The sequence below is a fragment of the Myotis daubentonii genome, chromosome 4, assembly GCF_963259705.1.
Source record: "Myotis daubentonii chromosome 4, mMyoDau2.1, whole genome shotgun sequence".
NCBI lineage: Eukaryota > Metazoa > Chordata > Mammalia > Chiroptera > Vespertilionidae > Myotis > Myotis daubentonii.
In genome coordinates, this window is record NC_081843.1 from 49,390,430 (window position 1) to 49,394,773 (window position 4,344).

The window sequence follows — 4,344 nt, forward strand, 5'->3', positions numbered from 1 at the left end:
CCATACAAAGACTAGAACACTGATGTTCATAACAGCCAAATACTAGAAAGAATCCAAATGTCCATCAGCAGGTGAATGGATAAACAAATGGTGATCCGTGCACACAATGGAATACTACTCAAATATAAAAAGAATGAACTGTTGTTACAGACAGCAACATGGATGAAACTCAAGATAATTGTGCTAAATAAAAGACATCAGACAAAAAAGTGTACACCAAATAATTCCATTTATGTAAAACTCTAGAAAGTGCAAACTAATCTGTAGTGACAAAAACCAAATCAGTAGTTATATGGAAATAGACTGGAAAGAAATGGATTTCAAAGGGGCATGAGGAAAGGTTTTTTTTTGGTGGGGGCAGGATGATGGATATGTTCATTACCTTATTTTGGTGATGGTTTCAGATATGTGTACGGAATAAAAACTTTTCAAATTGTACAGTATGTGCTATTGTATGTCGAGTGTACCTTAATACATTTGTTTTTTAAATCTATAAGACTTTGAGTCTAGAGTATTTTTTCTACATAATATAATAAGGTACAGATACCCTTTTCCCCCATTTATGAAATTTATTCTGGGACCTCTGAATAGACAGAGATGCACAGTGATCTTCGATGTTTTAAATTGAAAGGTAATTCCAGCACAGTTTGGAATATTTTGATCAAATATTCTGTATTAATTAAATGTTGTGTTATACAGGTGCTAATTCTCAAATTTGTTTAGCTCAGATAATTAATTTATCTAAAGTAAATATGTTTAATTTTTCACAGGAAAACATCAGTGATAGTTATGCTGAAAGGGGAAGAATATTCATCTTTGAGAATAAACTATCCTAATTCCTAGAAGATGCGTTACAAACTTCATAAGGTTTCAGAAAGTAAGCTCCAGAGAACAATTGTCCTCTTCACTGAAACTGAAAAGAACATACAACCTCATCCATATAGAACTTAATATCTGTTAGGGTAACTGTCACCCCCATCACGTTAGTTAGTCACCTTCTTACCGTGCTGAAAAGAATGTCATAGAGTTATAAATAATGATAATTTAGAAACCAAAAACCCAACCCAACAAACAGGCATAAATACATAAATACTCAGATAGTTATTTGTCTTAGAGATAGAAGTGAAAAAAATTTGTTCTGAATTAGAAACTTAAATTTAAATCTACTTATTACATTTAAATTTTGATGTTTTCCCATTGACTTCATTATTGACATAGGAAAATATCTCCTAATAATAATTTTAAAATTGTGTTTAGCTCTAATTAGATACTATGCTTTAATTGAAAGAAATCTAGCTGCCCCTTAATTTTTTACAAGTCATTTAGTATCTCTAGATCAGCACTTCCCAAATTTTTTCACCTCATGGCACATTAAAAAATTATAATATTTGCATGGCATGCTGAGTATGGCAAAGAATGTGAGTGCTCATCAATGTTCATGTTTCTCTTCTTCTTCCTGAGTGTAACACTCATATTCCCCCACATTTCTGCCCTTATTTTTGCATTGAAATTGTGAAGCCATATGGCTAAGTCTGGCATGTGAATAGTGGTGATTTACGCTACCCTCCTGTGAGTCTTTGTCTTCTCTGGTCTTTAGCCATATGTTCGGGGAAAGAATTACAAATAAAGAAAGAGGGAAATCGAGAGCGAGCTCTGTGGTGTTGGATTGGAATTAGCAGTATCAGTATGACATCATAGCTTTTAATATATATATATATATATATATATATAAATGTATGAGTATGTATGCATGAGTATAAATACTGCGAAGTCCTAGATTCTAGGCCCTAGAAGAAATGACATCCCAACCATTGAGTATACCCAGTCCCCAAATCCTACTTTCTCAGTACCATTCTCCGATAAAAGAAACCAGGGCTCTCTAAAGCAAAGGTTGTCCCCAGGGCTGGGACAGGACAAAACCAAGATAAGCATGAAACATCTTGATGTATCAGAAAATAAAGAATTGCTCAAAAAAGGATATAAGCTTATCAAAAGAACACAGGAGCCAACCTTAAGGAACTCCTTCCTAAGGGCTAATGCTGGCACAATTTGAATAATAAAATTAAAAAAGTATTGATTTATAACTCAAAGAATAACATAAATAGCTATGAGCCCACAGTAATATAATAAATAATTAAATTAATAAATAAATGAGAGAGAAAAGACAGCTCTTCCTTACAGAAGGATTCTAATTATAAATGGTGCTAGGAGAACTGGACAGCCACATTCAAAAGAATGAAATGAACTTTATCTTATACCATACACAAAAAAGACTTTACCATAAGACCTGAAACTGTAAAACCTATAGAATAAAGTCTAGGGAATAAGCTGCTTGACATTGGTTTTGGCAATGATTTTTTTGGATTTGACACACAAAACAAAGACAACAAAAATAAGAAGGACCACTTCAAACTAAAACTTCTGCTCTGCAAAGGAAACAATGAAAAGACAACCTATGAAATGGAAGAAAATATTTGCAAGTCACATTATCCCATAAGGAAGGAGTCATATCCAAAATATATGACACTCATACAACTCAATAAGACAAATAACCCAGCTTTAAAATGTGCAAAGAAATCATAGAAAGACAAATAACACATGATCTCACTAATATGTGGAATCTAATGAACAAAATAAACTGATGAACAAAATAGAACCAGAGACATGGATACATGGAACAGACTGACAAATATAAGAGGGGAGGGGGCGTGGAAGGGACTGGATAAAGGAAGGTGAAGGGATTAGCTAAAGAACATATACGAATAGCCCATGGACATAGACAATAGTGTGGGGGGGGGGGCAGGGAATGGGTGGAGGTGGATAAAGGTGGGGAGAGAGGGATGGGAGACATCTGCAATAGTGTCAACAACAAACATTTTTTAAAAATGAGCAAAGAACCTAAATAGACATTTTTCCAAAAGAGACATACAAATGGCCCACAGGCACATGAATAATGGAATGTAAATTGGTTCAGCCACTAAGAACAACAGTATGGAGGTTTGTCAAGAAATTAAAAACGGAACTACCATATGATCCAGCAATCCCACTTCTGTGTATACGCCGAGTGGCCAGATTATTATGACCACCCGACGTTTGTAGGCAAATTAGCCATACACTGCATCATATGGGATATGGAAGCTGAAGGCCTGTTCGAACACCTTTGCTGTCTGCAGTTACCAAAATAAAATGTCTCCAATTCGCACAGGAACACAAGGATTGGACAGTTGAGCATTGGAAAAAAGTCATGTGGTCCGATAAATCACGTTTCCAGTTGCATCATGCAGATGGCAGATGAGATGGCAGAGAATTTGGCAGAAACAGCATGAAAGCATGCACCCCACATGCATGAGTACAACCCTTCAAGCTGGTGGGGGCAGTGTTATGGTTTGGGGCATGTTTTCCTGGCATGATTTTGGCCCTTTAATTCATGTGGAACAACGTCTGAATAGCACAACATACCTAAGTATCGTTGCTGATCAAGTTCATCCTACCCTGTTGATGGTGTATCCCAATGGAGGTGGCTTCTTCCAACAAGACAATGCGCCATGCCACAGTGCTCGTATTGTGCAGGAGTGGTTTCAAGAACATGAGGGAGACTTTACCTTGCTTAGGTGGCCCCCACAATCACCAGATCTCAATCCAATTGAGCATTTGTGGGATGAAGTTAAAAGATTCCACAACCATCAAATCTCACAGAACTGGACAGTGCTATTCATCAGGCATGGTGTCAGATTCCTCGCATCACCTTTCAACATCTCGTGGAGTCAATGCCAAGAAGAATCGCTGCAGTATTGAAGGCCAAAGGTGGCCCAACGAAATACTGATGGGGTAGTCATAATAATCTGGCCACTCAGTGTATATCCAAAGGAAACAAAACCATTATCTTGAAGAAATATCTGTACTTCCATGTTTATTGCAGCATTATTCAATATAGTCAACATTTGAAAATGACCGAAGTCTGTTGACAAATAAATTAATAAAGAAAATAATATATATATGCAATGGAATATTATTCAGCCTTACAAAAAGAAGGAAATCCTGTCATTTGCAACAACATAGATGAACCTAGAGAGCATTATACTGAATGAAATAAGCCAGACCAAGAAAACAAATACTACATGGAATCAGTTATATGTGAAAAAAAAAATATATATATATATATCAAACTTATTGAAGCAGAGAGTAGAAAAATGGTTACCAGTGGCTGGGGGACAGGAGAAATAAGGAGACTTAGCAGAGGAAGAAGTCATGTACTAACACGGAGTGAATTGCTAAAAAAGATCCTGAGGCCTGTGCTCCTAGAAGAGGACTAACAAAACCTCCAGATGATTTGGGAGATCCTAG